The sequence below is a fragment of the Magnolia sinica genome, chromosome 19 (genome assembly GCF_029962835.1).
Source record: "Magnolia sinica isolate HGM2019 chromosome 19, MsV1, whole genome shotgun sequence".
Classification (NCBI taxonomy): Eukaryota; Viridiplantae; Streptophyta; class Magnoliopsida; order Magnoliales; family Magnoliaceae; genus Magnolia; species Magnolia sinica.
In genome coordinates this window covers 5,333,096-5,355,310 of record NC_080591.1, presented here as the reverse complement: position 1 = coordinate 5,355,310, position 22,215 = coordinate 5,333,096, and the positions used below count along the sequence as shown (strand labels likewise).

Below are 22,215 nucleotides of genomic sequence, written 5' to 3'. Positions count from 1 at the left end.
ATATATATATATATATATGAATGAATGATCCAAAACTCTGGTCAACCATGGTAAAGAGATAGGCAAATTAAAAGAGAAAATTGTTTCCTTTTGCCATGTCCACCAAAGTTTTAGATTAAGGTGAAAGTCAGGTGTTGAAAATTTTATGGAGTGTTGTATCACATAAATGGTTCAGAGCTCGTGAAAACTGATGTGTACATGCGTACCTTTGTACACATGTCATGGGCCTCTAATCCGAACAGTCTATGTCACCATGATCTAAAACTGTGGTGGGCCTTAGCAAAGAGGGATGCAAATCAAGGAAGAGAAATATTTTCTTTTTCCAAAGCCTACCAAAGATTTGGATTAAAGCAAACATTAGGCCATGATGATTTTATTGAGTGCTGCTTCACATGAACCATTCACATTTTGGACTCACATCACTTATGATGAGTTCTCAAGAAGTTCTTATGAGAATCGGTGAGAACTGGTGCACAATGAGCACATGAAGTAGATCTAAAATCCAAGTGGACCACACCACAAAAAGTAACAGGGATAATGACAACCACCATTGAAACCTTTATGAGGCCCACCTTAATGTTAATTTGTTGTCTAAGCAGATGATAAGGTCATTCAAATCTAGACGAAGGGAAAACACAAATACCAACTTCATCCAAAACTTTTGTAGCCCCGAAGAAGCTTTAACGTTGCATGCAAAGGCTTTGGATCAAGATGTTATTTGCGTTTTTCCTTCATCCACGCCTGCATCTTATCCATATAGATTGGATGGCAAATAAACATTACGGTGGACCCTTTAAGTTCTTAACTGTGAGTGTTCAATGACCACTGTTTCCTGTGGTGTCATCCACCTGGGAATTTTGTCTGCTTTATTTCTGGACGATGCCTTAAAATGAGCTGCTAAAACGACCACATAAATCAAGGTGGGCCCCATGCCAGGGCCACACCCACCTGGCAGGATCCAGGGTTTCTCACTTAATCCGGGTTCCTGGTAGAGAAGGTTAAAAAATCAAGATAGGTTCATCCAAGTCATCAAAGCCCAAATATTTTAGGGATTTTTACCACAAAATCTTCGGAATTAATATTTTACCTGATAATATTTTTTAAAGGAAATTATAATAATGCCTTTATCTAATTTTTCCATAAAAAATAGTGAAAATAAAGACTTGTGGGCCCATATGGTATGTGTATGACATCTAGGCCATCTAACATATGCACTCCACCACAGTGATTGTACAAACCAAAAATAAGGCCAATCCATCACATGGGCTACACTTGAATTTGAATGTTTTGAGAGATGTATATTATTTTTTATGGATTGACCCACCTTATGATTGGATCTATAATATTTTTGACTGGCCTACTAATCATGTTGGTGTACACCTGTTGAATGGATTAGATGTCAAACACATACCTGATGGGCCCAACAATTCTAAATTTTCTTTTTTAAGGAAAATTTAAAGAAAAAGGAGGTTTTTTTTTGTCAAAAAAAAAATTATTATTTATTTTTTACACACGCACTTACACCACACAATCGGCAGTCGAACCTATGAGTCTACCACTCGGGCATGAGTAAGGATCCAAATAAAAAACAAGGGTGATAATGTAATTTCTTCTTTGAAGGGAATATAGCTCTTAGAGGCCCTATTTGGTAAAACCTAAGTAAGGAAGCACTTTACTGTAAAAATCCCAACATTCTATGGCTAGGATCTCTCAATCCAGAGAGGTTGGTGAATGGGCCACCACGCTGAATCCGATCAGACCAATGCTTTGTGCATCACTGATACAAGCTGCTAGTTTAACCGTACTGAGCTCCGTATCAAGAGATAAACTTCAGTGCTCTTGTAGAGCATGATGGATGATACACAGTCACTTACAAAGTACACTTGGAATCGAATTAATTCAATCTAAACCGTCCAAATTACGGGTCGCAGCTTAGATGCATCATGACCAAAGATTGATTTTATTTGATAATCTGACGATCAAATAGGCGGATAATTATAGGACGGTCAAAATGAAAAAAAAAAATCCAATAGTCTGGCCTCAACAAACAATGTTGAAGAATCAGATATTAGGACTGCTCAACCAATCTGATTTTGATTCTATGACATCCAGACATTGGTTTCCACAATTTAGGGCGTGTTTGTTAACGCAGAAAACTATCACTTAATACGGAATATGTAAAGCCATCCATGTTAAGCGGCGTTTGTGTGAAGGAGGTCTCACTAAATGCTGAATCCGGAAAGTGCTCTGTAAATATTATTTTTAAATCCAATATTACCCCGTGCAAACAAATATTTTCTTATTTGGGCCCACCATGATTTACATGTTACATCCACACCGTGCATCAACTTTTTTTATGAGTCAAAAGCATAATCCAAAAAATATGCAGATCCAAAGTCCAAGTCGACCACACCACAAAAAGTAGTAGGAATGGAATGACTACTGTTAAAAGCTTCATAAGGTCAATCGATGAGGTTATTTGTCATCTAATCACTTCATAAGGTCACACATACCTGGATGAAGAGAAAACACAAAAATGAGCTTGATCAGAGCCTTCTGTGGCCTTAAGAAGTTTTGAACAGTAGGCATGCAATTCCACCGTTTCCTGTAGTGTTGCCTACATGAGCCTTAGATGTGCTTGACTTCTGGTATTATTCCATAGAAAGATTTGGAAAAATGGATGGACGGTGTGGATAAAGTATATATATCAAAGTAGAACCGACGTGGTCCTGGACAGGACTGTATGTCTCTAGCTAATCTCGACGGGGAAGTACCGAATCCCCGGCCGGATTTAGAGGGGGAAGCGGGTTGTGTGGAACGGAGGCCGTTCGCAGGAAGTTCCTGCGTTGGAAACTTAGGTGGGGCCTACCATGATGTTTATCACGAATCCACTCCGTCCATCCTTTTTGTGAGGTCATGTTAGGAAATGAGACCAGAGGTGAGAAGAATCTAAGACTCAAGTGGGCCATACTAAAGGAAAATGTGGTTAGGAAAATTTCTACCGTTGAAACCTCCCTGGGTTCCACAGTAATGTTTACATGCCATCCATGCCGCTAATAACCTTACTCCTACTGAAATGAACTGAAAACAAAATTATTAGCGTGATTCAAAACTTTTGTGGCCCAATGAATATTTCAACTGTGGACATTCCACTATCACATTTTCGGCCCACTTTAGCATTGGATATGGTTCATTTTTAGCTTCATGTCCTAAAATGAACTCACAAAACGGAAGGACAGGGAAGATTTCTTACAAACATCACAGTGGGCCCCACCTGAGTTCCCAGCGCAGAAACTTGATGCGGAAGGCTTTTGGCGGGAAATCAGCGTCCGATTGTGTGGTGTGCCACGAGCCAACTTCCATTTTGTGCAGACTTCACCAAATTTTGTGGGGCCTACCATGATGTATGTGTTATATCCGCACCATTCATCTATTTGGCTAGATTATCATAGAGCAGGAGCCTAACAATGAGTCATATTAAAAACTCAAGTGAACCATGCCACAAAAAAAAGCGGTGGGGAAATGATTCCCACCGTTGAAATTCATAGGGTCTACCATCATGTTTATTTTCCATCCAAACTATTCGTAAGGTCATACAGACCTGGATGAAGTGAAAAGCCAAATATCATATGGGTCCAAAACTTCTGTTACCCCCAAAAAGGTTTCAATGTTAGATGTTTAGTCCCCACTGCTTTCTAAGGTGTGGTCCACTTGAGCTTTGGATCTGTCTCATTTTTGGGTTCAGGCCTTAAAAACATTCTCACCAAATGGATAGACAGTTTGGACATAACACATACATCATGGTAGGGCCTACTAAGTTTGTTGACGTCAACACAAAGCAGAAGGTCACCTGACCCTGCAGTAGGGAGAAGAATATTGGACAGGGCCTGGGCATCGGGTCGAGTCCGACCGGATTGGCCCCAACTCGACCCGGTCCGAAGTTTTTAGCACCTGACCCTAACTTGATCCGATTCAGACCGAGTGCGAGTCCATTTACTTGATCCGATCCGTTGTGCTGTTGGCCTGACTCAAACCGAGTTTGACTCGGTCTGAAAAATCGAGTCGGATCGGGTTATATACGGTTCGGATAGAATATTCTTGACATTAAAAGTTTCAATAGTAGACGTTCAATCCCACTACTTTTTGCAGTGTGGTCCACTTGATCTTTAGATCTATCTTATTTTTCAGATCAAGCCTTAAGACGAGCCTGCGGAGTGGATGGACGGTTTAGATATAACTTGTACCTCATGATGGGAACCACATAACTTGCTGATGGCAACACACCAAACCATGTCTGCTGGTGCGGAGTACACCTGCTGATCCGCGTCCCAAGGTTTTTCCTCAGGACGTGGATTTTATGCTATGTGAGCCCACAGTGATATTTGTAAGAAATCTACGCTGTCCATCAATTATGAGGGCTCATTTTAGGATATTATACCAAAAAATAAGTGGATCCAAAGCTCAAGTGTGCTGGACGAGAGGGAAAACAGAGAAATGTGGTCATTGAATCTACACTGTTTCCTCTCGTAAGGACCATTTGAGTCTTAGATATACTTTATTTTTGGAAGTATGTATCAAAATGAGCTCCTAAAACGGATGGATGGTGTGGATTTATCACAAACATCATGGTGGGACCTACCTAACATCCCAAGCAAGGACGTGATGGGCTCCCTTGTCGCTTGGGAACTTTGCTCGAGGAACCTCGAGACGTGTGAGAGAAGATATATTGTGTACTCCGCATCCTACCATTTAAATGATGGTAAGTCAGTGTTGTGGGCCCCAACATGATGTATTTACTTCATCCATGCCGTCTATCTATTTTTCTAGATCATTTTATGATATTAAAAAAAAAAAGAGATATATCCCAATCTCAAGTGGACAATATTACAGGAAACAAGGTGAATAAACGTTGTACAGATCGAATCGAATCAAATTGAATCGGATCGGATCTATTTTGATTGGATTTTGGATCGGGTCGGCTCGAGTTGACCATTGATCCGAAATCGATCTGATTAACAGTCAGATCTTGCTGGGCCACCTCGATCCGACTCGATCCTGGCTTTCTATTCGGGTCGGATCCGCCGGATCGGTCTCTTTCTGCCCAGTTCTAGGGCCAATCATGATGTATGTGTTTTATCCACGATTTCCTTTTATTTTTCCGAATTATTTTATAGAATGAGCACAAAATTGAGGCATATCCAAATCTAAAGTGGACCACACCACAAGAAAACAATGGTGATTGAACAGCCATCATTAAAAACTTTTTATTGCTCACTGTAATGTTTATTTACCATCTAATGTGTTGATTAGGTCACACAAACACAGATTAAGGGAAAACACCAATATCAACTTCATCGAAAACTTTTGAGGTCCCTATGAACCTTTTAATGGTGGGCGTTCAATCACCACTCCACGTGAGATTTGGACCTTCCTTATTTTTTGGATCATTACGGTATGTAAAAATAGATAGACGGCGTGAATAAAGCACATACATTATGATGTGGGCCATACAACACCATCCAATGGCCAGGGGCTACTAACATTGTCATTAGGCAATCTAGATCCACTTATGCGGGTGGGATTCCCAACCGTGGGGCCACCATAATGTTTGTGACTACATCCATGCCGTCCATTGGAAAGCTCATTCTTAGGCATGATTAAAAAAACGAAGCAGATCCAAATCTCAGATGGACCATAGTATACGAAACTGTGATAAATGACAATTAAAGTTTTTTTATGAGCTACAAATGCTTTGGATTAAGATGATATTTGTGTGGTCTCTTCATTTAAGTCTTTTTGACCTTATCAACAGGTTGGATGGCAGATAAATTTTGGTATAATCTATTAAGTTTTTAATGGTAGGCATTCAATCACGACTGTTTTCTACGGAGAGAGGGCAAATGCGTGCGTAGTTAACAAACAGGTTGTTCTAGCCTCAGACTTTAGATTCGGATTCAAACTTCAGATTCAGATTTCAGATCTAGGCTTCAGACTTCAGATTTAACAAACGGGCCCTTAGTCGTGCCTCAAGTGCCATTCTCTGCCAGAGTATCAAAAAACTAACCTTGTATTAATATACAAACAAGAAGGAAAGACATCCGCAAGCAAGGATGAGAAACACAGAGCCATTTCTGGAATAAGAAAAAAAATGGAAATGGAAAAACAGAATATCCGTTTTTACCAAACCCGAGATTTAAAAAATCAGATTATACTAATTACAATTAAATAATCAATAATCAGAGAGAAAAAAAAAAAAAACAAAACAAAAACGAACGTTTGTGAAAATGTGTTTTTATATGCATATTTCAATTGTCTCATTGCAAGAAGCTTATGAGAGAGAGAGAGAGAGAGAGAGAGAGAGAGAGGAAATTTCAATCGAAATCCAACAGCTGCAGCAATTGCATATCAATTAGATTGACTTTCTAGAAGTGGATTTTTCGTATTTTTGAAAATTTCCGCGATTTTTTTTTTCCCATTTTCTGATCGTTTTCGGGGCCGAAACCGGTAGCCCCGATGCTCTTTTCGTCTGTTTGGGCTGCATGTCAAAGGAAAGATCGAAGTCTACGTTCAATGTTTCAAGGGCATGTGGGAGCTTTCAAGAGAAATAATCAGAAGAGGGGGCTTTCTCAGCCTCATATGGTGTTTCATAGGCATTGGGAGGGTGAAATGTACAGAGAAATTTTGGATTTTGAGGGGTGGGTCGTGAGATCGAGGAGGGTCTGGTCGTTGGGTTTTTCTTAGAAAAGGGTGATTCTTTGTTGGTAGAGAAGTATGAGATTGAGAGGAGGGACTCCTGGTTTTTTTTTTTTTTTTTGGAATTGGATTTCCATTGTTTATAGGCTTCAGTTTGTTAGGTTTTGATTTTTGGATATTCTTATGGTTTTTGAAATTGTGTTTGTGGGCTTTTGTTGGAGGAATTGGTCTTTGTCTTTTGCACGACTTTGGTTTGTGGATATGGCGAATTGAAGCTGGTAATTTGGGTTTTTTCTTGTTTTATCTTTCTTCTAGGATTTTTGTGGGTTTTGATTTTAGGATTTGGTGTGTTCTCTGCCCTTTTGGAATCGTGGAAGCTGCATTCTAAAGAAAGCTTTTGCTGTTGAAGGAGGAGCTGTTGCATTTCGTTTGTTGGGTCTTATCACTCTTCTTTAATTGGGGTTGAATTGCTGGTGGTAAGGATGAATGGGGGAAGGAGAAGGAAACTCCGGTTCAGTAAGATCTATGCCTTTTCCTGCGGTTTATCATTATTCAAGGAAGACCACTCGCGGATTGGCGGTCCAGGCTTCTCGTGGGTTGTCGTCTGCAACGACCCAGAATGCTTTGAAGCAGGATTATGCAGCTACAATGACAATTACGTGTCGACCACCAAGTACACGCTGGCGACTTTCTTCCCCAAATCTCTATTTGAGCAGTTCCGGAGGGTGGCCAACGTATACTTCCTGGTCGCTGGTTGCCTGGCTTTCACTCCCCTCGCACCCTACAGTGCTGACAGCGCTCTCCTCCCTTTGATTGTCGTGATCGGAGCAACGATGGCCAAAGAGGCTGTCGAAGATTGGAGACGGAAAAGGCAGGTGAGTTCCCATTCCCTTTCTTATTATCTTATTGCCGCCTATTTCAATGCACTTTAGTCTATCTGTAGTGAAAATGGAGAATTTTTCTAGTTATTGATGCTTGTTTGGGGAATTTCAATCAACTGAAATTAAAACAAACGTAATTACCACATGAAGCTCGTCCCAAGTTGGCTGATTCGTGACAGATAAGAGATAAGTAGACTAAAGTCTGCATCTTCTTATATATTAATTAGAATATCCGATGGCTAGAATCCTTTCTAAATCAAAGGCAAGGCATTAATCTCTTGCTATTCTGTTTGTAAATCTAGAAGGTGTCTTTTAAAAAGGCTAATTGAGTGTTTGACTGTACCTGTCTTTGTTATTCAGATCGATGGACTTCCTGATGCATGTTTTGGTTCCTGATCTGGACTTCTTATTTCTATATTCTGATGTTCTACCGTGGCAGTGGACTGAGGTCTGCAATTTGATCTGTTGAAATGTTTGCAGGATATTGAAGTGAACAATCGGAAGGTTAAAGTGCACCGTGGAGATGGCAATTTTGATTACACTGAATGGAAGAATCTGAGAGTTGGAGATATAGTAAAGGTGGAGAAGGATGATTTCTTTCCTGCCGACCTTGTCTTGCTTTCGTCTAGTTATGATGATGCTATCTGCTATGTCGAGACCATGAATCTTGATGGTGAGACAAATTTGAAACTGAAGCAGGCGTTGGAGGTGACTTCGGGCTTACATGATGATTCCAGCTTCCAGAATTTCAAAGCTCTAGTTAAATGCGAAGACCCAAATGCAAATTTGTACTCTTTTGTTGGTAGCATGGATTTCGATGATCAGCGGTACCCGCTTTTGCCCCAGCAGCTTCTTCTTAGGGACTCGAAGCTCCGCAACACGGACTACATCTATGGGGCTGTGATCTTTACTGGCCATGACACAAAAGTTATTCAAAATTCCACAGACCCGCCCTCCAAGAGAAGCAACATCGAGAGGAAGATGGACAAAATTATTTATTTCCTGTTTTCCGTCTTGGTATTGATATCCACTGTTGGATCCATTGTCTTTGGGATTGCGACTAGAGAGGATCTTCAAAATGGCAAGATGAAAAGATGGTACCTTAGACCAAACAATACCACCATTTTCTTTGATCCTAAAAGAGCCACTATTGCGGCGATTTTGCATTTCCTGACAGCCATGATGCTGTATGGGTACTTGATTCCCATTTCTTTGTATGTATCGATAGAGGTTGTCAAAGTTTTGCAGAGCATCTTCATCAACCAAGATGTGCAGATGTATTACGAGGAAACCGACAAGCCTGCTCGAGCCCGCACATCGAACTTGAATGAGGAGCTTGGTCAAGTTGACACAATTCTCTCGGATAAGACCGGCACTTTGACCTGCAACTCGATGGAATTCGTCAAATGTTCTGTGGCTGGAACAGCGTATGGTCGTATGGTAACAGAGGTCGAGCGGGCCATGGCTAGAAGGAAAGGATCACCATTGGCTCAAGAGATTGAAAATGGGGAGCATGATGAGGAACATGTGGATAAAAAACCACTGGTTAAAGGTTTTGCTTTGAAGGATGAACGGGTCATGAATGGGCGTTGGGTCAATGAGGCTCGTAATGATGTCCTTCAGAAGTTCTTTCGTGTGTTGGCGATATGCCATACTGCTATACCAGAAATGGATGAAGTGACAGGCAAAGTTTCGTATGAAGCTGAATCGCCTGATGAGGCGGCCTTTGTGATTGCAGCAAGAGAGCTCGGCTTTGAGTTTTTCAAGCGGACGCAAACAGGCATCTCGCTGCATGAGTTAGATCCTGAGTCCGGGATGAAAGTTGAAAGGTCAGATTTTTGTTCTTCTGGTATGTGGTTTGTTTAGTTTTTCTAAACTCACCTGCATGTCTCCATGTGGCAGATCCATTCTGTGCATGAGGTGGACGCCACTGTGTCAATGACCTGACCCAAAACCAGAACCGTCTGCTCATCGGTCAGGCCAGATGTGTATATCGAATGCGAACTGTTTGCAGTTCTTTTTTAACAGTCCTTTTTCATACGTGTTCACTCCCCAAGTATAGGGTTGTGATGTAGTAATAAACTCGGCGAGACCGAGGTCGAATCCACAGGGACTGAAACCTGTACAAAATCTGAAACTAACCAGAATTAGAACTAGAATGAGATGAAATCTAAATAGAGTGGATATGAGGGAATAATGGTGAATTTATTTAACTAAAACTTGTGGAAATTCAAAGGTAAGAAACTAGGGTGCCAAGGATCCACTTGTAGAGATCAGGGAGATCTACGCCTGATTCATGATCTCAACTGAACTTCGAGTCCCATCTTCATCTAGTTGGAAGATATACCATGAAAATCAAATCTAAACTTCTTTTGATCTGGTTTTCAAGAGATAAGACGGATGTAAATTAGAGTAGATTCCATCACAAAACCATGCCCATGAGACAAAGTAAACAACAGAATTAAACTAATCCACAGCCAATCAGAGAGATGTATGAATGTCAGCAAGAGTTCCGTCATCCAACCATGCCCAGGAGACGATGGTGAACAATAGGGCTTCCTAACTGCATAATCAGAATAATGAAAAGGAAATACTCAAGCCATCGCAGATTTACTGTAATATCAGTCACAATAAACTATTAAAAACTAAAGCCTTCCTTAAAATCAAACCAATCAATAACAAGTTCAACATGAATCAAAACCGTAGGATCATTCTATCACGCCACAAGCTTCACCTCTTCGCCCTAGCTAAGAGGTTTAGCCCGCAATGATGCGGCTAACTCTTAAACAAAAAAAATAAATAAAAATAAAAGAAACTAAAATCTAACTAATCTTTCTTGTGCAGGCATGTCCCAAAACTTCGATTTTGGTGTGGTCCATTAGTACTAGATCTTCTCACCGTCCGTCTTGCTTTTGGACGATCAAAAACGTATCTCCAATACCTTTTGAAATTTCTCCACCTAGGCCTGAGTTATAGAGGCCTAGTGATTCTCATGGACGGTTTGGATTGTCTATATGGACAATGGATGGGGCCCACAACGTGAATCAGCGTCCGCAAGGGGGACATGCGTCCGGTTTTCACGTCAGTGCGGAAACAGGAGTTTCCGTTTTTGAATGGGAGTAAGCTGACCGACTCCCTTGGTTCAGTGCACCTCAAGAGTCCGTATATTATGTGCACGTGCCTTCCGTATGGGATCCACTGAGGTGTATTTGGGGAAATCGACACCGTACATTCATCTTCTCTCATAGTGTAAGGGGTTGAGTCCAAAACTGAGGCATATCCGGAAATCAGGTGGGCCCCAAATTAGTGATTTATGGGCTGATCTGTCCATTGGGTTACTTCCACAAGGATCCAATGGCTGAAATTTGACATGTACGGTTAATTTATGGTCATCAGGCCATATATAAAGTCTCGAGCCGAACAGATGGTGAGAACCTTGTGATCTTGCATTCTAGACGATTTTCAGGCCCGTTTAACGTGAGTGGCGTGATTTTCTTAGATCTCTGGTGTGTAAATTCTTCGAACTCGGTCCCCTAGGGTCCGTCCCTTGCCTTGGTGATTTATGAGCGTCAAATCCACGCATTTAACATCTTTTTCAGTCCACGCTTATAAATCCACCTTGCAACATAAACATGATTAAAACAGGCCGTTAAACAGTATCAAATTCGTAAAATCAGGTAATTACTGGGGTCTAATATGCAATATTTGACCCTCAACACAACCCCTAACTAGCATTTTGCTAGTCTCGAGCAAATTATGCGAAAAATAAGTTGAGAATTACAAGACAATTTCAATAAACTCGAGTGATTTTTGAAAAGCAATCCAAATACTAGAATTCTAATATTCATAAATATTGGGCATTATTTTTTCCTGGACTCAAGTGCACAGTAAACTTCATAGTCAATTTCAAAATTTTAATCTATCAATCAGAAAAATTCTAAACATTGAGTCCCGTGGGTGTATAGTGTAATCTCAGCTTACCATCATTAAGAGATCCAATTGTCAATTTCCATGATTACATTAACGATCCAATGTGCATTTAGGACAACCAAAACCTAAGCCAGAACTTGCCTTACAGTTCTTCTTTTTCTTCTTCTAGCTTTTGATTTTTCCATTAAAAGTAACGCCAAGAAGGGGAATCAAATCCTCACCTATAGGGAGCAAACCTATGGTGAAGACTATACACCCAACCCTTTTCACATATCATCCATGGGGAATTAAATCTACACCTACAAGGATCAAACCTATCGTGAAGATTATTCGCCCTACCCTTTACAAAGGTATCTGGTTTTTTTTTTTTTTTGTTAGGTATTTTCTTTTTCTTCAATTGATCATGACGGGCAAATTTCCCGTGATTACCAAGTTAACCCTTCAGTATCAAATTGAAACCTTAATGTGCAAGCGACATATGTCTTATGAAATCATGACTCAATCAATGTTTAAAACCTCTAATCATGGATTAACAGTTTGAACTTAACTGTGAAATCTAATAAAAAACGGAATCCAAGAGTCATAAATTACCAACATCACTTGTGATTTTAAATCCAAGATGACTGTCAAAATCACTTCGAATTCACAGGAAATTCTAGAAAAATTTAAAATTTTTTACAATTTCTGCTTAAGACCAAGAAAACACTGATTAGGAAACCTAATCTCCCACCCCCAACCTAAAATCTACATTGTCCTCAATGTAAAAGATATATGAGTATGCAATGCACATGGGACAACGAAAGTAAATGAGAAGTGATGGGAAGATAATACCTGGATAACGAATCAAGAGAGACTTTCCAAGAGATCACAGCATGAAAGCCGATCAGTATGAGAGTGAAGACACGAAAACAAACTATCCTAAAACAATGCAGGAAGCGAACTAACCTAATGGCATGAAACCGTCTATCCTATAACAACATAAAGCAAACTACCCTAGTCCTATGAAAGCAGGGAAAAACTACTGAGTCACGCCGCGAGGTTCCTCTTTCGGCCAATATCTTGATAAGTTTCTCAGTAAATTCCTCAACAGGATCATCCAAAAGCCCCTTTTGCAATAGGCTTGGAAGCCCTGGAGCATGACTTTCCAGAGGAACTTATGTACCTCATTAAAAAAATTTCGTTGAAACGCTTGAGGTATCTGAAGGATATATGATTCACCTGTGACAAAAAAAGTTTCAAAATTAGTATCCCATGGTGAATCAGATACTACAGGTAAATAAAACTAAGAAAACTTCTCAGAAAGTGATGTAGTCTCAACACATGCCGAAGTTTCAGACTTCGGTTCAATTTTTAGCTCCTCCTCTCTTAATGGTAAATAGTCAGGATCCGTGGAAGAAGGGGCTTCAGAGTAAGGGTTCTCTTGGTTAGTAACAACTACCGAGATATTCTCTTGCGAGTAATCCACTATTTCTTTAATCATAAGATTGTTTGAATCTGACAAGTGTGTCAAGCAATCATCTAAAGAGTTGGGGAATTCGGCTGAGAGTGACTTGTTTTCCACGTTAGAGCTCGTGATGATCTGCCCAAGGAATCCATCATCCTTGAAAGTGGATGGAGGTACGCTCTCTTGCTTAAGTCCTGTACAAGCAGATTGAAAATCAATAGGGGAAGCATCAATGTGATTACTCTGTTCATTGAAACTACTTAATCGAGGCGTTGAATCGTCAAAACTCGACAGTTCAGATGGTGGCCTCAACTGGGTGATTTCAAATTCCAGAGTCGTATCAAGCAACTCGTCCATTTCCCGAATCATTTCGTCATTTGATTCAGAGGAGTGGTCCAAACATGTTTCACAAGAGTTAGAAGGGTCGGTTGTAAGGGCCTCATTCTCCACTTTTAAATCAGACATGTCAGGTGAGATGAGTGACTCATTATGACTGACCACTTCGTGTACGTCTTGATCATTAACCTGGATCAATCTTGAGATTGATTCAAGGGGAATTTGAGCTGCACGTTCATAATAGTCATCCCAATACGCATCATCGTCTAATTCTGTGTAGTGCACACTTGGGGTGGGATCACTTTCCTCACATTCTATTCCTACATTGGGTTGAGGTTCGAATAAACTATCCTCTCCCTCATCATTGAAATCAAGTGTGTCATGTGAGTGAAGTGTGTCATTATCATTGTATTTGAAAAACACCCACGTCTCTTGATCATTCCTTTGGATAGTCATCGAGATCGACTCATCGAGAAATTGAACCATATGTTCATTAACATAATCCAACTTTTCATTCCAAATTCCAGAATTCTTCAAAAGTAAGTTAGGATCACTTTCCTCGCATTGTTTCTCTAGATTGGGTTGAGGCTGAGGTAAACTAGCCTTGTTCCTCTCATTGAGGTGTGATTCAATTGCTTCTAATGATTTCATCATGTCCGCAACATGTTGGTTGAATAGTTTTCGATTTTCCATGATATCCAAACATGAATCCTCTTGGATCGTTTCTGGTTGGATCTCAAAGGTAGGGGATCCAAGAGAATAATCACTATAATATGTTGTTGGTTCATTTTTTCAATTTTGATGTTTCCACTGATCATAGTCATACGGATCATATGTGGGAGAATTTGATGGTTGGTAATACATATTATCACTTATAATATAATCACGCTTTGTTTTCTTTTTATCGGATGGGTGATAATAATTCTCACTCCCATAGTTATGATAACTCCAACACTTACGTACTGTTTTGTTAATCCGTGGGGTGTAATTGTTCTCCTGCATATGATCACGTAAGGACTTCTTAACCGGTGGATCTTTATATTCCGGTCGGTTCTCAATGATAGGTTGATTTCTATCCTCATCATCCCAATATATGTTATTCTTCTCAGCGTACTGACGTTCCCACTTGTGCATATACATGGTGAAACTCTAACTCTGAATCTAATCCTAAGAATAAAAGAAAAAAAAAATCCTATAAAAATAAGAGATCTAGAAATAGAAAGAGAAAGAATTAGAAAGAAGTTACAAGGTTGGAAGTTCCTATGTTAGAATTCTGCAAAAGAAAACAAAATAAATTAGTTTCTAAAAATAGAAATCCTAAAGTCAGAAAGTTTCTAAAAATAAAAATAAAAAGTTAGTTTCTAAAATTAAAAGATTTCTAGAATTAGAAAGTTACTTAAAGGAAGAATCTAAATCTAAAATAAAATAAAATAATAGAAAATTTCTAAAAAAGAAAGCTTAGAATTAGAAAATTTCTAAAACTAAAACCCTAATTCTAAAAATAGAAAAGGGAGAGAAATTAGAAAGAGATTACCAAATTAGAAGTTTATGTCAAGGTCCTACAAAACAGGAAAACAAGTTAGTTTCTAGAATCAGAAAAATCTAAACCTAAAGATAGAAAATCCTAATCTTAACCTACTTCTAAAACTAGTCAATTACAGAAAAACGTAACCGTCAGTCCCCGGCAACGGCGCCAAAAACTTATTCACTCCCCAAGTATAGGGTTGTGATATAGTAATAAACTCGGTGAGACCGAGGTCGAATCCACAGGGACTGAAACCTGTACAAAATCTGAAACTAACCAGAATTAGAACTAGAATGAGATGAAATCTAAATAGAGTGGATATGAGGGAATAATGGTGAATTTATTTAACTAAAACTTGTGGAAATTCAAAGGTAGGAAACTAGGGTGCCAAGGATCCACTTGTAGAGATCAGGGAGATCTACGCCTGATTCATGATCTCAACTGAACTTCGAGTCCCATCTTCATCCAGTTGGAAGATATACCATGAAAATCAAATCTAAACTTCTTTTGATCTAGTTTTCAAGAGATAAGACGGGCGTAAATTAGAGTAGATTCCATCACAAAACCATGCCCATGAGACAAAGTAAACAACAGAATTAAACTAATCCACAGCCAATCAGAGAGATGTATGAATGTCAGGAAGAGTTCCATCATCCAACCATGCTCAGGAGACGATGGTGAACAACAGGGCATCCTAACCGCATAATCAGAATAATGAAAAGGAAATACTCAAGCCATTGCAAATTTACTATAATATCAGTCACAATAAACCATTAAAAACTAAAGCCTTCCTTAAAATCAAACCAATCAATAACAAGTTCAACATGAATCAAAACCGTAGGATCATTCCATCACGCCACAATCTTCACCTCTTAGCCCTAGCTAAGAAGTTTAGCCCGCCATGATGCGGCTAACTCTTAAACAAAAAAAAAAAACAAAAAAAAATAAAAGAAACTAAAATCTAACTAATCTCTCTTGTGTAGGCACGTCCCAAAACTTCGATTTTGGTGTGGTCCATTAGTACTAGATCTTCTTGCCGTCCGTCTTGCTTTTGGACGATCAAAAAGTATCTCCAATACCTTTTGAAATTTCTCCACCTAGGCCTGAGTTATAGAGGCCTAGTGATTCTCATGGACGGTTTGGATTGTCTATATGGACAATGGATGGGGCCCACAACGTGAATCAGCGTCCGCAAGGGGGACATGCGTCCGGTTTTCACGTCAGTGCGGAAACAGGAGTTTCCGTTTTTGAATGGGAGTAAGCTGACCGACTCCCTTGGTTCAGTGCACCTCAAGAGTCCGTATATTATGTGCACGTGCCTTCCGTATGGGATCCACTGAGGTGTATTTGGGGAAATCGACACCGTACATTCATCTTCTCTCATAGTATAAGGGGTTGGGTCCAAAACTGAGGCATATCCAGAAATCAGGTGGGCCCCAAATTAGTGATTTATGGGCTGATCTGTCCATTGGGTTACTTCCACAAGGATCCAATGGCTGAAATTTGATGTGTACGATTAATTTATGGTCATCAGGCCATATATAAAGTCTCGAGCCGAACAGATGGTGAGAACCCCGTGATCTTGCATTTTGGACGATTTTCAGGCCCGTTTAACGTGAATGACGTGATTTTCTCAGATCTCTGGTGTGTAAATTCTTCGAACTCGGTCCCCTAGGGTTTGTCCCTTGCCTTGGTGATTTATGAGCATCAAATCCACGCACTTAACATCTTTTTCAGTCCACGCTTATAAATCCACCTTGCAACATAAACATGATTAAAACAGGCTGTTAAACAGTATCAAATTCATAAAATCAGGTAATTAGTGGGGTCTAATATGCAATATTTGACCCTCAACAATATGCCCATGGCCCACCTAGTGAGTGTACTTGCCTGATTTTTGTTCCAGGTCAACTGCATGATCGGGCCCACTTCGCCTCTTGCATGGCTCATATGTCCCGCCATGCCAGGTTGGCATGCGGGCTTAGCATTTCTCCTGTTTGCTTAGTAGTGTTTGTCTGACTGACACCTTAATTTTTTTTCCCCATTTGCAGGTCTTATAAACTTTTGAATTTCTTAGAGTTTAATAGTGCCCGAAGACGGATGTCTATGATAGTAAGAAATGAGGAGGGCCAGCTGTTGCTACTCTGCAAAGGCGCCGACAGGTCTGTAAGCTAATAGTGGTTCCTGAAGCTTACTTGAGTTTTAAATACTAGAAAACACATTAGTTATGACTTCTGAATTGAATTTCTTACAATAGAGTATCATACAATTCCCAATCGAGCAATTTGTTCACTTCAGCCCAATAACTTTTCATATGGCCGGCCCCATCAGACGGGTGATACCAGTTAATTGCAGTCCAGTTGTCGTAAATGTCCATTTGCAACGGACCTTCTAAGCCAATGGCTAGGAATTAGGATCGTCTGATAAAGGTGAAATTACTGCGTGGCCCATGCCATGATGGGGCCTGTCAGATGAATGAGTTAGGCTACCAAAATGTGGCCCCTCCCATACCATTGTCATTCAAACATGAAAAAGTGTTCTTTCGATATAGCACTTATATCTAACACTTTAGATTCAAAGCTCTTGTATTCTTATAAAGATTTTTTCTGTGCAGTGTCATGTTTGAAAGACTTGCAAAGAATGGAAGGGAGTTTGAGGATCAGACCAGGGAACACCTGAATGAGTATGCTGGTGCGGGTTTGAGGACATTGGTGCTTGCATATCGTGAACTTGATGAGAGAGAATACGGGCAATTCAATGAGGAATTCAATGAGGCCAAGAACTCGGTCAGTGCAGATCGAGACGCACTGATTGATGAAGTGATAGAGAAGATAGAGAAGGATTTGATCCTTCTTGGTGCCACAGCTGTTGAGGATAAGCTGCAAAATGGGGTGGGTTGTAGATTTCAATAAACGAACGGAGCAAACCTTTTTGATATTGAGTATTTATTGGAACTGATTTTCTTCTCTTGTGTCTGTCAGGTTCCTGAATGCATTGACAAGCTAGCACAAGCCGGAATAAAAATATGGGTCTTGACTGGAGATAAGATGGAGACCGCCATCAATATCGGGTACATTTCTGATATATGCACATATGACTGATATCGTAGTTTTTTATTCCTTCAAGCGGGCATTTCGTTTCTTCTTTACCAATATGCATATGATACGTTTTGGTGTTTCAGCCATTTAAGTTTTCTGTTTTGGGGAAGGTGCATGTAATACTTTTAAGAAATGAAGACAGCAGGAAACCCTCTCATCCACAATAGAGGATTTCACATGTTTTCAACCCTCCCATTTGATTGGGTGGGTATTACCTTACTGAAAAATGCCTCCAAATGTGTCAAGACTTGAGAAATGTGGACTGAGATTGCCAGAAATCTGAGTAAAAAACATTCTGGCTGAAATGGACCAAAATGGACCAGAAGATGGGTACTCTCAGATGCCTGTATCTGTACCAGTACTTGTAATTGTACAGAATATTAGGCTATTTTTTATCAAAGCAGAACGGTATAGACAACTATTTTCTGACTCAAGTTGCATTTTACAGCTTCGCGTGTAGCTTGTTGAGACAAGGAATGAAGCAGATAATCATCAGTTTGGAGACACCAGATATTCTAGAACTAGAGAAACCAGGTGATAAGAGTGCCATCACTAAGGTAAACAGGCTTTCCTTTTCATGAATTTTCATTGGGGCATTCAAGATTCAGTGCTTTTTGTAGGCTGACTATATGATTTTTCTTTCCTGAGGTGTGGCTGATTATATGATTTTGAGAAGTGACTTATCCACAAGTGGTCTATGGCCCACTGATTATGCATAATAATGAAGTGATGTGATAATCTACTGACTAAAATACCCTTGCAATAAGTCAGTAACTTATTCCTCTAAGTACCCTTGGCTATTACCTGATTGTTGTATTTGTATGTGTTTCACATACATGTCGAATGGATTTTTTTTGGGGGGTAAGTACCCATTATGTAAGACTTGTTCTTTATTTATTTTTCAAACTTCTCCCTCCCCTATTTGTGAGCTACCACCTCTCCATGTTAAGGCTGGAACCCGAACCCAATTGACCCAACCCGAGTTTGGTTGGGTTATCAAGGTTTCGGGTTGGGTTCTGGTTGGAAACACCAACTAGATTTGAATTCGGGTTGGGTTGGGAATATTCACATATATTGGGTTAAGGTTGGGTCGGTTCAGGTTGGGTTGGTTAGGTCAGTTGGGGTTGGAATTCAAGTTGGGTCGGGTTGTGGGTTGGGTCCTCTTGAGGTAGGTACTGTGGGGTTGGAGTGGGGTTGATCCTCAACCTCACCCAACCTGACTAAGTTGCACCCATACTCCATGTGGGTTGGTCACATGGGCTATATTAAAAGTTTTGATTGTCTTGAACTCGTCTGAATTATGAGAGGAACTGTGTTAGTTCCCTTACAACTACAGTAGCAGCGTCGATATGGTATGAGTTCAGTTCATGATCCATGAATTATTGTCTATCTTTTCAGGCATCAAAGGCAAGCGTTGTTCAACAGATAAATGATGGGAAGTCGCTGCTTACTTCGGCAAATGGAAGTTCCGGTGCATTTGCTTTGATCATCGATGGCAAGTCGCTTGTTTTTGCGCTGGAGGACGATGTGAAGAACATGTTCCTAGAGCTGTTAATTGCCTGTGCATCTGTTGTCTGCTGCCGTTCGTCCCCCAAACAAAAAGCACTAGTGAGTTGATACATTTACAATTTCCTTTGTTTTAGTTGATGCTTATTATACTTGAGGAAGCTAAAATTGATGTGAAATAATTTCAGGTCACGAGATTGGTTAAAACTGGCACCGGTAAGACGACGTTAGCCATTGGTGATGGGGCTAATGACGTGGGCATGCTTCAAGAAGCAGATATTGGAATTGGGATAAGCGGTGTTGAAGGAATGCAGGTAAATAACTTCATATGGCCTACCTGATGATTGGACTGGTCTGATATTCAGGCCACATCATGTACACTGATACACACTAGGACCCATCTGTTGAACGCCCTGGATCTCGCACCTCACACACCTTGTTGGCACTTGTGGTGGGAGTAGGATTTGAAATCTCCATGTAGAGTAGCTGGGCTTCTTGTCTTATTGCTTTCGCCATTATAATTAGTTTCTAGATCCTGTTTTGCTTCTTTTTTCAAGTTCTCTGATGGTCACTATGCAATTTCAGGCTGTCATGTCGAGTGACATTGCGATTGCTCAGTTCCAATTCCTGGAGCGTTTACTTCTTGTGCACGGACACTGGTGTTACAGAAGAATCTCATTGATGGTGCGGCCTTCAACACTTGGAATTTCAAAAATAAGATAAAATCTTTTCTTTTCTTTTTTTCTCGCAAGTCGCATTGAGTTTTGATGAATTTCTTCTGATGTGTTGCAGATATGCTACTTCTTCTACAAGAACCTTGTGTTTGGTTTCACTCTCTTTTTGTTTGGGGCATATGCATCCTTTTCTGGGCAGGCTTCATACAATGATTGGTACATGTCATTCTACAACGTCTTCTTCACGTCGCTTCCCGTGCTTGCTTTGGGTGTGTTTGACCAAGATGTTGCTGCCCGGTTTTGTCTGAAGGTATGTTTGCCGTCCCCACATCCATAGACTGGAAATTTGTGTATCATTGCTTGTTGTAACAGACTCTTTGTAATCACTCCTTTTCCATTATCTGCATCCACTCTGATCTGTGGGTGGACCATTCCAAAAGCATCCTGGATCAGAAGATCCCAACCATCCAATCTTCAGGTATGGTATGTCCAATGTGGGGCCATCTGATCAGGGGTTAGATCACCCAACCATGGGTCGCACCTGTACAAACTGGGTACCTGAAGATGCGTACAATTTTTCAAATGATGTGAAATCTTTACAGTTCAAGATTGCAACGACTGCTCGAAATACATCTCGAACACCAATGTTTTAATACGATCAATATTCTCAATTATCATCAATTGAAAAATAAATAAATCTAGATGATGTTTCGAGCTTAAGGGTGCGTTTGGTTTCACCAATTATCATGCAATTTCAAAATTAGTGCAACCGAATGCACCCCAAAAGAACGTTTTGTATATTTATGCATGCGAGTTTATGACATGTTCCTATTGTTCCGGATCTCAGAAATCACTGTCACCCCTCATGCAGTTCCCTCTTCTATACCAAGAAGGCGTGCAGAACGTTCTCTTCAGCTGGCTTCGGATCCTCGGCTGGATGTTCAACGGCATCTGCAGTGCCGTTATCATCTTCTTCTTCTGCAAAAATGCGCTGGAGCACCAGGCCTTCCGCAAAGGCGGGGAGGTCATCGGAATGGAAATCCTCGGGGCTACGATGTACACGTGCACCATCTGGGTTGTAAACTGTCAGATGGTGCTCGCCGTCAGCTACTTCACATGGATACAACACATCTTCATATGGGGTGGCATCATTCTGTGGTATCTCTTCCTTCTGACCTACGGTGCAATCTCACCTACCATATCGACTACCGCCTACAAGGTCTTCATTGAAGCATGCGCGTCTGCTCCATCGTATTGGCTCATTACACTCTTTGTGGTGATCTCAGCCCTCGTCCCATACTTCTCATACAACGCCATACTTCTCATACAATGCCATTCAGATGCAGTTTTTCCCAATGTATCATGGGATGATACAGTGGATTAGATACGAAGGGCACGCCGAAGACCCTGAATACTGCAAGGTGGTGCGGCAGAGATCGTTGCAGCCGACAACAGTTGGATATACGGCACGGGCAGAAGCGAGGGTGACCAGCATGAGAGCGAGGATACATAATAGAACAGAACAAGTGAGGGAAATAGGCAGGTAAAGTACAGATTAGAATGATAGGACCCTTGCAGCTGTTGAATATGGGCCACAATGAGCCAATGGTGACCCTCCAATCGTTACAGAATGGGCCATCTATTGTCCACCGATCAAATTCATGAGAGCAGCTTCCAGGGTCATCGCCCAACTGAGTTCGGAAGTGGGTGTTTCGGGCAGAGAGGGCCCCAACAAATGTAAATTTTGATTCTTGGCCGTTCATGGCCTTGTTATTATTATTTTTTTATTTACATAATCATCAATGATCCTTTGCATTACTGAAATATACATACCAATCCAGATTTGGGTAGTTCAAAACAGATGTTCCTTTCTCTTCTCTCCCTTTGAATTTTGTGTTTGTTCTTTACCAATTGCTGGTAGCTTAATGTGATGAAGAAAATGGGCCGGTGTGATGTAGCAGGCTGTTGCATTTCTGGAGTACAGGTTAGAGAATTTCATTTTATGTTAATTGAAATGAAAGTGCATTCTGTTCTATTTTGAGGATAGGAAAGATTTCTGAGATGGTATGTATATATAAAAAAAATAATCCAGATTCTCGTCTTCTTCCAATCTCTTCTACAATTAGTT

General features: G+C 40.4%; 1 pseudogene; it reads left to right on the top strand.

Moving 5' to 3' along the window:
• The first annotated feature begins 6,200 nt into the window (after positions 1-6,200).
• LOC131234850 (putative phospholipid-transporting ATPase 9) lies at positions 6,201-21,976 on the top strand (annotated as a pseudogene).
• Positions 21,977-22,215: the final 239 nt, after the last annotated feature.